The 12,927-nt window shown below is 41.6% G+C and overlaps 1 pseudogene; it reads right to left on the minus strand.

Annotated features, from left to right (window-relative positions):
- Nucleotides 1-1,800: 1,800 nt before the first annotated feature.
- On the minus strand, nt 1,801-10,672 carry LOC114202315 (insulin-like growth factor-binding protein 5 pseudogene; annotated as a pseudogene).
- Nucleotides 10,673-12,927: the final 2,255 nt, after the last annotated feature.

Genomic DNA, 12,927 nt, shown 5'->3' on the forward strand with positions numbered 1-12,927 from the left:
TGTTAAAAGTTCTTCAGTGAGAAGGAAAATGATATAGGTCAGAAACTCAGAGCTATATAAGGAAAGGTAGAAAATGACTAAGTGAAAGTATAATAAAACTTTTCTTTTTCTTTCTCTTAATTGATCAACAGATAACAGTTTGTTCACAATGAATAAGAGCAACAATGTATTTGATTATACACACATACACACATATATATACTTACATATAAGGAAATGAATGACAGTAATGATACAAGGGACAGGAGGGAGGAATTAAGAATATTAATTAGTATTATGTACTTGCACTACCCATGAAACAGTATAGTGATATTTGAAAATGGACTTGGATTAGTCATGAATGTATATTACAAACTCTAGGGCAACCACTAAAAAATGTTTTAAAAGAAGTATAATTGATATGCTAAATAAAGGAGAGAAAGTGGAATCATATGAAATGCTCAAATAAAACCACAAAAGGTAGAAAAAGTGTGGAAGACCAAAATAGGAACAGAACAAGGGCAAGAAAGAGATAACAGTAACAGATAAGGTAACTATTATTTTTTTAATTAAATATTTTATTTTATTATTTATTTGAGAGAAAGAGAATGAGAGATAGAGAGCACGAGAGGGAAGAGGGTCAGAGGGAGAAGCAGACTCCCCGCTGAGCAGGGAGCCCGATGCGGGACTCCAGGACCATAACCTGAGCCGAAGGCAGTTGCTTAACCAACTGAGCCACCCAGGCACCCAGATAAGGTAGCTATTAATTCAACTACATCAATAATCACTTTAAATGTCAAAAGCCTAAATACACAAATTAAAAGACAGAGTTTGTCAGAGTGGATCAAAAAGCAAATATAAAGCTGCCAATAGACTAAAATTAAAGGTATGGGGAAAGATATACTATGCAAACACTAGTCAAGAGAAAGCAGGAATAGCTCTCTTAGTTTCAGACAGAGCCAACTTCAGAACAAGGAAAAATCCCATGGACAAAGAAAGATATTACATAATGATACTCCAAGAAGACATAACAATTCTTAATGTGTATACACCTAAAAACAAAGCATCAAAATATGTAAGGTGACCAAAATGATGGCATAGGAGATCCCAGCCTCTCTCCTCCCACAGAGATCAACGATTCGACAGTTGTCCATGAACAAAAACAGTTCTGGAAATGCTCTGGAGTCCACTTAAGAAACTTCAGCAACACAGAGGGGGGAAAAAGTCTAACAATAACTGCACAAAAAGAGGAGTACACAGATTAGTTTTGCTGGCATCATCCTGTTTCTCAAGCCAGCATTGCTCTGTGCCAAGAGGGAAATCTTCAGCTAGAAAGAATTCCCCTTGCCAGGTAAGGAAGAGCTGAGTGAGTGACTGACCAACTTCCCTCTGCTTTTCAGTTCACCTCACAAAGTCTTGCTTTAGCTTTGCCACACCCAGACCAGCAAAGCTGAGACGTATAGAGACATAGGGATAGCTAGGAACAAGGTAGAAAAGCATAGACTACCATAATAGCCACACAGCAGGGGTGATCATGGTTCACAGTGACCTGCTTTGCAGACAAACCCAGCAGATTTGGCCACTGACAAAACCAAAAGCAAGCATAGCTAACTCAACCCTCCCCCCCCCACACAGATTTCACCAAATTTCCCCCCTACAGGTGTTCCCATTCACCAGTACAAGCAGCCTGAATTTCTTCCTGCTCTCTCCCACCTCCAATCCCTACTGGATTATGGAAACCAGGCCTCTGTGGCTGCACTAGTGCAAGATGCCAACCTAGTTTCCCACAGCCGACCCCCATCACTATGAGTGCATTGGAGACTAGCCCCTTAAGTTGTGCACTTGCACACCATTGGCCTGATGCCCCTCAGTGGCCTCCACGGCCACACCTGGAGTAAGACCAGGCAGCCAAGGGAGAGCACACCAACAGCCAGGGCCTCCGAAGCTGCCAATGAGCCCGTGGTTGGCCCCAGCCCTTGCTGGCTGACCTGGCCCCCACCACTGCCTGTGCGTCTGCAACCAGCCCCTGCCACAATACCAGTACCTGCAGTTGGCTCTGGTAGGCAAGTGTGTGCAGACTGCTGGCTCTGGCCTCCACCACTACCCACCCCGGTCCCTAGCCACCTGACTTGGGAGCACCACTGAGGACACCAACAGCTCTTGCAGCCACTATAGAGTCCCCCCAGTCCTTGCCAAGGACCACACAATTGATGCTATGAACTCCAGTGGAGGGAGCTGAAGAGACATCATATTCACATCATGTCACCAAATGTGTCACCACATGCTCCCACATTTAACCCCCTGGGCCACTAGACCTGGGATCACAGCGTGCTCCAGTATGCCCCCACCCACAGGTGAAAGACTTTCCTTACTGAAATCAGCCCATAAAGTCTGGAAGAGGTGACTCCTTCTTCAAATGTGCAGATGCATCTGTAACACTATGGGGATCATGAAGAATCAGTGAAACATGACATCACCAAAGGAATACAGTAAACCCCAGTAACTGCCCCCCCACAAAAAATGGAGATCCAAGAATTTTCTGACAATGAATTCAAAGGAATTCTTATAAAAATGTTCAGAGAGCTACAAGAGAACACAGATAAATAATTTAACAACATCAGAAAACAATACAAGAACAAAATGAAAAGTTCATCAAAGAGAAAATATTTTTTTAAAAAAGAACTAAACAAATTTTGGAGTGTTCTGTTACTGATTTCTAGTTTAATTCCCCTGTGGTCTGAGAGCAGACATTACGTGATTTCTACTCTTTTAAATTTGTTAAGTTGTTGTTTTATGACCCAGAATATGATCTATCTTGGCAAATGTTCCTTGTGAGTTTGACAAGAATGTGTAATCTGCTCTTGTTGGATGAAGTAGTTTGTAGATGACAATTATATCCAGTTGATTGGTGGTGCTGTTGAGTTCAACTATATCCTTACGAATGTTCTGCCTGCTGCATCTGTCCATTTCTGATAGAGAGATGTTGAAGTCTAAACTATAACTGTGGATTCCTCTATTTCTCATTGCAGTTCTATCAGATTTTGCCTCACAAATTTTGGGTTTTTACACTCTTTCCCAGTTTTATTGAGAAAAAATTGACATATAATATTGTATAAGGTTAAGGTGTATAATGTGTTGATTTGATATAGTTTTATTATTGCAAAGTGTTTACCACCATAGCATTAGCTAACATCTCCATCATGTCACATAATTACCACTTCTTCTTTTGTGGCAAAAACATTTAAGGTCTATTCTCTTAGCACGTTTCAATTACATAATACAATATTAGCTATAATCACCATGCTTGATATTAGATACCCAGAATTTATTGTTCTCATAACTGGAAGTTTTTATCCCTTGACCAACAGATATACACTTTAAGTATCTTACAATTTTGTTAATTATACCTCAATAAAGCTGAAAAAATTCAACAATAAAAACAACCTAATTTAAAAATGGACAAAAGACCTGAGCAGACACCTTACTAAAGATATAAATGGTCAGTAAGCATATGAAAACATGCTCAACATCATATGTCATCAGGGAATTGCAAATTAAAACAACTATGAGAAATCACAACAAACCTCTTAGAATGGCCAAAGCCAACACACTGACAATACTAGATGCTGACAAAAATTTGGAGCAATGGGAACTCTCATTCACTGCTGGTGGGGATGCAAAATGGTACAGCCAAACTGGAAGACCAACTAGACATACTCTCACCATAAGATCCAGCAATTATACTCTTCAGTATGTATCCAAATGAACTGAAAACTTATGTCCACACAAAAATCTGCTCACAGACATTTATAGCAGCTTTATTCATATCTGCCAAAACCTGGAATCAGTCAAGATGTTCTTTAGTAGGTGAATGGATAAACTGGTACATCCTGAAAATGGAATATTTTCAACACTAAAAAGAAATGAGCTATCAAGTCATAAAAAGACATGGAGGAAACTAATATGCATATTACTAAGTGAAAGAAGCCAATCTGAAAAAAGCTACATACTGTACTATTCCAACTGTATGACATTTTGGAAAAGGGAAAACTATGGAGACAGTAAAAAAAAAAAATCTGCTTGCCAAGAATTAGGGAGTAGAGAGGGATAAGCAGGCAGAGCACAAGAAGTTTTTAGGACAATGGAACTGTTATGTATGGTACTATAATGGTGGATACATGTTATTCCACATATGTCAAAACCTATAGAACATACAACACCACGAGTGAATCCTAAAGTAAACTATGGAATTTGGGTGATAATCATGTGTCAATGTCGGTTCATCAGTTTCAACAAATAACCACCATGGTGCAGGATGTCATTGTGAGAGACATGGTGAGAGACATTGTGCATGTGTATAGACAGGGGGTATAGGGGAACTCTCTTTATGTTTGATTTTAGCATGTGAACCTAAAACCACTCTAAAAAAATCATTTACTAATTTTTTAAATGGGAAGGGACTTGAATAGACATTTCTCCAAAGAAGATATACAAGCAGCCAACAATATGAAAAAGATCCTCAACATCACTGATCATCAGGGAAATGCAAGTCAAAACCTCACACCTGCTAGAATGGTTACTATCAAAAAGAAAACAAAACATACAATAATGAGTGTTGGCAAGGGTATGGAGAAACTGGAACCCTTGTGCACTGTTGGCAGGAATATAAAATGTTGCAGCTGCTACAGAAAACAGTATGGAGCATCCTCAAAATATTAAAAACACAATTATACCATGATCCAGCAACCCAAAGTCTGGGGATATATATCCAAAATAATTAAAAATGGGATCTTGAAGAGATATTTGCACACTCGTGTTCATTGCAAAATTATTCACAATAATCAAGAGGTGGACTTCCACCTCTAAATGTCCATCAATGGGTGAATAGATAAAGAAAATGTTTTACACATACAAGTGAATATTAATCAGCACTTTAAAAGGAAGGAAATCCTGTCATATGCTATAATATGGGTAAACTTTGAGGTTGTTATGGTAAATGAAATAAAACGGTCTCAAAAAGATAAATACTGCATTGTTCCACTTATATAAGGTATCACACTCTTAGAAATAAAAAACTGAATGGTGGTTGCTAAGGTCCAGGCAGAGGAAGGGAGTTGTTTAAAGGATATAGAGTTTCACTTTTGCAAGATGAAAAAGTTCTAGAGATCTGTTGCCCAATGGGGTGCAAATAGTTAACACTACTGTACCATAAACTTAAAAATGGCTAACATGGCAAATTTTGTGTTTTTCTTTTACTGCAACAAACAAACAAACAAACAAAACATTCTAGCTAGAATCACTACACAAGAAAAAGAACTAAAAGCCATCCAAATTGGAAAGAAAGAAGTAAAATTATCTCTATTTACAGAATCTGAAGGAATCTTGTCCGACAACTGTTTATCCATGTGGCCTACTGTGGGATGGTGGTGGCTATGGAAGATATGGGACTCAGGCTGGTGACCAGGGACCAGAAAAGTGGGATGAGTGGGCGCAGTGGTGCTGGGAGCCCCTTCCTGTGTGACCCTCTCCACCTTCCCTTTCCCCATCCAAAAAGAGTTAAATAAAGAGAGGAGGCCAGAGTCTGTGGAAATGGCCTAACTACATACTCTATTAGAAAACGAAGAAAGGATGTTTCTAGAAAGAAGTAAAAACTTAAGAGAAAAATAAGTGGAGAAAAGTGCAAAATAATGCTTGTACTTTAGTGTTTTTAAAAAATAAAAGACAGTACAACACCCAGGCTGGTAAAATCTCATTCCTTTGTCCCACCACTTCTCCAAAACATAGCCTCCTTTCTCTTAGAAGCCAAAAAATTCCTCTCCAAGACCAGAGGGTTGCTTCTCCTTGGTCCACTCCTCTCTGAAGTTCCCATTCTGAACCGGAGACCTCTAGGGGGCTAAGTGGATGGAGGGGGGAAATACTGCCCCACCTTCGCAGGTGCCCTGGCTGTCCCATCGCTGCTAATGAGCTAGGTGGTAAGAGGATGTTGCTTGAGGCCCACTTCTGCGGAGGAGATTAATTTTGCAGGGTTACCATGGAGACCACAGCAGTGGTGATGAGAAAATGGGCAAGGGGAGAGGAGGTGTGACCTCTCAGGGCCTCCCTTCCTCCCCTGCGCAGGGGTTGAATGTCTCCAGGCCTGCCTGTCCAAGAAACTTTTAAGTCTCTTCCTTCCCAGATGCCCCATTTACTTGGGTGGGTAGGATGGCTCTGGGGAAAATCCTGGCGAGGCCTCCCTCAATCACCTGGCAGTAGTAGGGGACAATAGGTATCTTCTCCACTCCACCAGAGTAAGGCATGAGTCAAAAGGGGGATAGAGGGATGCCTGGGTGGCTCAGTCAGTTAAGCATCTGCCTTCAGCTCAGGTCACGATCCCCTGGGATCGAGTCCCGCATCGGGCTCCCTGCTCCGCGGGGAGCCTGCTTCTCCCTCTGCCTCTGCCTCTCTCTCTCTGTCTCTCATGAATAAATACATACAATCTTTAATAAAAAAGGGGGGGATGGAAAGAGATCTTCTATTTTGGTGGGAGGCAACATTTCGAATTGAGGTCATAGAAAATCCGGAGTCTAAGGCCTCTAGGTGAACAGACAGAACAGATACATCCCTACTCAGGACTTCACAGGGTGGCGGTACTCCACACCTGCCTTTCCTTCCTGCCAAGGGGATGGGCTCCATATTCCTCAGTGATTCCCTCCCCCTGGTCTCCCCACTCTAGGGTCAGGCTAGACCTCCCATTGGGAGGTTTAGTTACATCTGTCATAAAGGTTCAGTGTCCTCTAGGGAGTGGCCAGCCGACCAGAATCACCCCTGCAAGCACTGGAGAATCACAGGTTTAGGTTAGTCAGCATGAACTTTGGAAACCCGAAGAGTCTGGTGGAGTTAAACCAAGCCATTATCCCCCACCTTATGGCTGACAGCGAAGAGTCAATGTAAGGGACAGAGGCCCATTCAAAGTCCAGTAAACAGCAGGGGAAAAAAGAGAGCCCTCTCTCATGAACCAAGTCCAGGCTTTGGGAGGGGTGGGGATAGCATATGCAATTCTTGATGGAGTCTTTTCTTAGGGGGAATGGTACCCCAGTATCCACGTGGCAGGTCCCAGTTGGATGACTCCTCAAGATCCAAAGAATGGGCAGAAAGAAGAGTGAAGTGGGAAAGGTTTACAATACTGGCTTAGCTATGGAAATGTGAGTTCGAGGTTTGGGGACAGTGGTGACACAGCAGGTCCTCATGACTACCATCCCCATCAGGCCTTTTGTCTTATGAAGAGCCACCACTTCTTCCATCCCCAGCCAACTGTCCTGTCCCGGGGAGTAGGAGACATCCCCCAAGGTCCAAAGCCACAAGTTTTTCACTAGGTGAAATATGTTCGTTTCTTTGCTGTCTCTCTTCATTGTCCCAACTTTGGCATTGGAAGTGGTCTCCATGGTGTCATGCCATCAGGAAAGAGTGATAGGGCTGTGTTCACAGAGAGAAAAAGGCTCCTTTGTCAGTGTCCAAGCCCCCTTTCCTGGCAGGAAAATCTCCAGCCTCAGAGGACAGCCAGAAGCTGCCAATTTGTAGAGGAAGTCAGTGGAGAATGGGATTTTTCTTGGTTCAGAATCTGGCTGCCAAATGACAGCATCCCTGAAACCTCCATTCCCTGGTTGTCCTGGGCCTTTCTTCCATCCTTCACCCCCAGGGAGAAAACGTGGACTGGCCAGAGTGGATGAAGAGCTTGAAAGACTCTTTGGCCTCAGTCCTTCATTGCAAGATGAAGGTGGCCATCTAAGCATGTGGTCCTGTCCTTGCCAAAGCATAGCCAGTCTCTACTGATCCTCGTTCTTATCCAGCTTCTAAAGTCTAGAACCCACTCAAAGGTACTCACCTTCCCTGGCCCTATGGCCTGGATTAAACTCATTTCTCTCTTATAACCTGTTCCCTCATTTTCCTCTCTCCTTCCTCTTAAATCCCAGAAGGCTTACAGGGTGGGAATCCAAGGATCTTTCTCTTGGCTTTGTCCCCCTTTCTGTTGCTTTGCTCCAAAGCTAGAATGGGGCAGTCAACCCTCTGTTTTTCCAGCCCTCTGTCCCTTCACTCCATTTACTCTGACCTGAACAATCAATTTTACTGTTTCCCTGTATTTAAACCTTTTAACCTCCATCTACCTCTTTGCCATCTCTCATTTTCATCTCTCTCCTGCTCTGCCAGTGTGAAGACTGAAAGAGGCTTTCAAAATGCAAGCTCTGTCCAGATGAAATGGAAAAGCAGGACCAGTGGGTCAAACTCGGACCTGTTTGGCTCCTTTGGTGTGGTGCCCAGAGGTGGTTGCTTCTGGAAGGTCTGAAGGCTAAAATGGGTCGTATTGGGGAGCACAGTGAGGGTACCATTGAGTTTTCTTATCTACCAGTCTTGATGGTAATATGAATACACGTGCACATGGGAAATCATTTAAAAATCCAATGTTGGCCCACAAAGAATTGAGTTTGTTGCTCATGGGAGGCAGGCAAAACTGGTATGATGTGTTATATTAGAAGAATATGGGTTTTCTTTCCCCAAAATGAGGAAGCTCCTTAAGGTCCCCATAGGAACGACTTTTTTATAAAAGATCGTATTTATTTATTTATTTATTTATTTATTTATTTATTTATTTATTTGACAGAGAGAGAGAGCACAAGCAGGGGGAGCTGCAGAGGGAGAGGGAGAAGCAGACTCCCCGCCGAGCAGGGAGCCCGATGTGGGGCTCTATCCCAGGAGCCTGAGATCATGACCTGAGCCGAAGGCAGACGCCTAACCAATGGAGCCACCCAGGCACACCACCCCCCTTTTTAAAAAAAGATTTTATTTATTTGACAGAGAGAGAAGAACTACTGTGAAAGGTTAATGCAAACCTTTGAAAGAAAGAAAGGAATGAGGAAAATAGATTTATATGCCTATATATGACTACTGGAAACTTGTAGATAAGTACAATTTTTTTCAGCCTATCTTCCTTGACAGAGGCTGCACTAGTTGTGAATTGAATGCAATGAGGGGCTGAAGACACATGTTTCAGCACGTATTTTTAGGTACCACGGAAAAACAAGTCTCTCCACTATTGGAGTATGTATTAATCTCTAAAAGTCTGTACAGGGAGTGAAATATGCATACATATTTAATATTTATGTATCTGCTCAGGAAAACCTATCTAATATCACTGGGTTATCAATTTTTTGAGAGGAATGAAATACATGTTAGTTTTTATAAATTTGCGGGGAGAGAGACTCTGCAGGGTGAGAGAAGAGGAAGGACAGGGTTCAAGCCATTCAAATTGCTGGCAGGAGAAGGAGACAGAGCCAGGAGAGGCACTGACACCTTTTGTCTTCTCCTTTTTCCCCCTGTTGACCATTCCAAACTGGGAAAATTCCAGATGTGTCACTGAATGCCACATCTTGGGCCACACCTTCTAGTGCCCAAATGTCTCCCCAGCTCCGGCAAGGGCTGGCCAGAAAGATGAATCCAGCCATGTTCCAGGTGATCTTTCCTTCCCACCCATACATTCTTCTTTTCTCCCTTCCTCCTCCTACACATGTGGTTTCCTCCCTTCTCTTTCTCTTCTTCCTCCTCTCTTCCCTTCCCTGTTTGTTCACTTGCCTCAAAAAGAAAACCATTTAAAAGGGGGCAGGGGGTTTTCCTTAGCTATTTGCATCACCATTTTTGCCATTTTTCAAAGTTGAGACCATGCTAGAGATTCCAAGGTCCTCAGTTTCCTCAAATATATATATTTACCCTTAAATAAGATTAAACGAGTGGCTTCCCCAGGTGGAGGGAGACATTTGCTAGAGTTAAGACTGGGGGTGGAATGGGGCAAGAGAAGGATGAGGAAGGGATTCATTACTCAAAGTTGCTGCTATCAAAGATGTGACACTGAGGGGCACCTGGTTGGCTCAGTCGGTTAAGCATCTGACTCTTGGTTTCAGCTCAGGTCATGATCTGAAGGTCCTGGGATCAAGCCCCATGTCCCGCTCTGTGCTCAGTGGGGAGTCTGCATGTGGATTTTCTCTCTCCCTCTGCTTCTACCCCTCTCTCCCCTCTGCTCGTGTGCACTCTCTCTCTCTCTCTCTCTCTTTAATTAATTAATTAATTAATCTAAAAAAAGAAAAGATGTGACACTGAAAGTCCCTATCGGCAAATTCCATGCCTGGCATCTTCATCCTGTTCTCATCCACGCACCAGCAGATGCCACATTTGTGGCCAAGGGAAGGCTTGCACTGCTTTCCTTTATAGAATCCTTTGTGGTCACAGCTGTGTGGGTACACAGCCCTGGGCACCATCTGCAGGAAAGCATCCATATGTCTGCAGCAGGGGCCCTGCTCAGGTTCCTGTCTCATCTCAGGTGCGGAGATGAGCAAGGGAGGGGGGTGGGCAGTGTTCCAAGCTCCCCGCACAAACTTAAACTGGGTCAGCTTCTTTCACCAGTCTTTCTTCACTACCTAGGCCTTCAGCTCAGAGATGCAGGTGTGTTTGGGCCAGTAGATCTTGGGGAAGTAGGTCTCCTCCACCGTCTCAGAGGGGTTTGGTTCCTAATGCTCATGGGCATCTCTCTCAATCTTGGCTTGCTCTCTGCGACTCTTTTCACTGAAGCAAATTTATAACCCTATGGCCTTGCAGCAGGGCACGCAGCGGCTTCTCCTGTCCTGCCAGTGAGGCAGCACAGCCCCTGAGGGCAGCACCCGGTATACATGAAAGCAGGGGGCTGGGGAAAGGGGTGGGAGGGCACGTGGAGGGGGCTTATTGATTGCGGGGGGAAACGGGAGATGTTGGTTAAGGCCACAAAGTTTCAGTTATCCAAGATGAATGAGTTCTGGAAATCTAATGTACAGAATAGTAACGATACTTAATAATCCTGGATTGCAGACAGCATGGTTGGACCTAGAGGGCATTACACTAAGTGAAATAAGTCAGACAGAGCAAGACAAATACCATGTGATTTCATTATATGTGACATCTAAAAAACAAAACAAATGAACAAAAAGAACCCAGAAACAAACTCATAAATACAGAGAACTGGTGGTTGCCAGAGGGGAGGGTGGGGGGGTGGAAATAGGTGAAATGGGTGAAGGAGATTAAGAGGTACAAAGTTTCTATAAAATAAGTAAGTCATCGGGATGAAAAGTACAGCATAGGACATATAGTCAATAATAATGTAATAACTTTGTATGATGATAGATGGTAACTACACATTGTGGCAAGCATTTCACAATGTATATTATGAAATATATATTATATAACTGAAACAAATAAAATAGTGTATGACAACTATACTTCAATTTTTAAAATAATAATACCGCATCATATGCTTGATATTTGCTAATAGAGTTGGTCTTAAGTGTTCTCACCACAAAAAATCATAACTATGTGAGGTGATGGAGATGTTAAGTTGCGCAATTGTGGTAATCATTTCACAATATATACATATATCAAAGCATCACGTTGTACATCTTAAATATATACAATTTTTATTTATCAATTATACCTCAATAAAGCTGAAAAAAAAAGGTGCTGGAACAACTGGATAGCCACATGCAAAAGAATGAAGTTGGACCCCTACCTCACATCATACGGAAAAATTAACTCAAAATAAATCAACAACTTAAATGTAAGAGTTAAAACTATAAAAATCTTAGAAGAAAATGTAGGGGTAAATATTCATGATCTTGGATTTGGCATTGGATTTTTACCTATGACACTAAAAGTACAGGCAAGAAAAAAAATCAATAAATAGAACTTCATCAAAAGTAAAAACATTTGTGCATCAAAGATATCAAGAAAATGAAAAGATAACCCACAGAATGGGGAAAACATTTGCAAATCATATATTTGATAAAGGTCTAATATCCAAAATACACAAACAACTCTCACAACTCAACAACAAACAACCCAGTCTTTAAAATGTACAAAGGATTTCAATAGTCATTTCTCCAAAGAAGATACACAATAGCAAACAAGCTCATGAAAAGGTACACAACACTCTTAGTCATTAGGAAAGCACAAAACAACAATGTGATACTACTTTACACCCAGCAGGATGGCTATTTTAAAAAAAGAAACTAAGAATTGTCGAGTAGGATGTGCAGAAACTGGAACCTTCATACATGGCTGGTGAGAATGTAAAAAGATTCAGCCACTGAACCACCAAAAACATTTTGGTGGTTCCTCAAAACACTAAACATAAGGAGTTACCATGTGACCCAGCAATTCCACTCCAAGTTATATACTGAAAGGAACTGAAACCAAATATTCAAAGAAATACTGCCTAGCAACACTATTTCAATAGCCCAAAGGTGGAAACAACTCAAATGTCCATCAACTATTGAATGGATAAACAAATTGTGGTATATACATACAATGAAATATTATTTAGCCTTAAAGATGTATGAGGTATTGATACATTCTACAATGTTAATGGATCTCAAAAACATTATGCTAAGTGAAAGAAGCCAGACACAGAGGTCACATATTGTGTGATCTGATTTATATGGAATATCTAGAATAGGTAAATCCATAGAGATAGAAAGTAAATTAGTGGGCACCAGGACCTGGTGGGAGGGTGATGGGAAGTAGTTTTCTGATGGGTACAGATATTTGGGGGGGGGGGTGATGAAAATTTTTCAAACTAGATAGAAGTGATACTTACACAATATTGTGACAGTACTGTGATTAAGTTGTTCGCTTTTAAATGGTTAATATTATGTTAAATTTCATCTAAAAAGTAAATTTAAAAAATTAGTTGGCAATATTTCTGGAGTCTTATCTGTTCCCCTGTTTTAGATCTATCCCTTCACTAATGACACTGCCTTAATTATTGTAGTGGTATATATAGTAAGTTTCCAACTTTATTCTTTTTAAAACTGTTTTAATGACTTTAGTTCGTTTGACTTTTAGTATAAATTTTAGAATCATGTTCTCTTTATCCACAAAAAATTCCTGCTGCTACTT

Source organism: Eumetopias jubatus, unplaced genomic scaffold, assembly GCF_037043125.1.
Source record: "Eumetopias jubatus isolate StellerSeaLion01/CBP00866 unplaced genomic scaffold, mEumJub1_p1.0 scaffold_11, whole genome shotgun sequence".
Taxonomy (NCBI): Eukaryota; Metazoa; Chordata; class Mammalia; order Carnivora; family Otariidae; genus Eumetopias; species Eumetopias jubatus.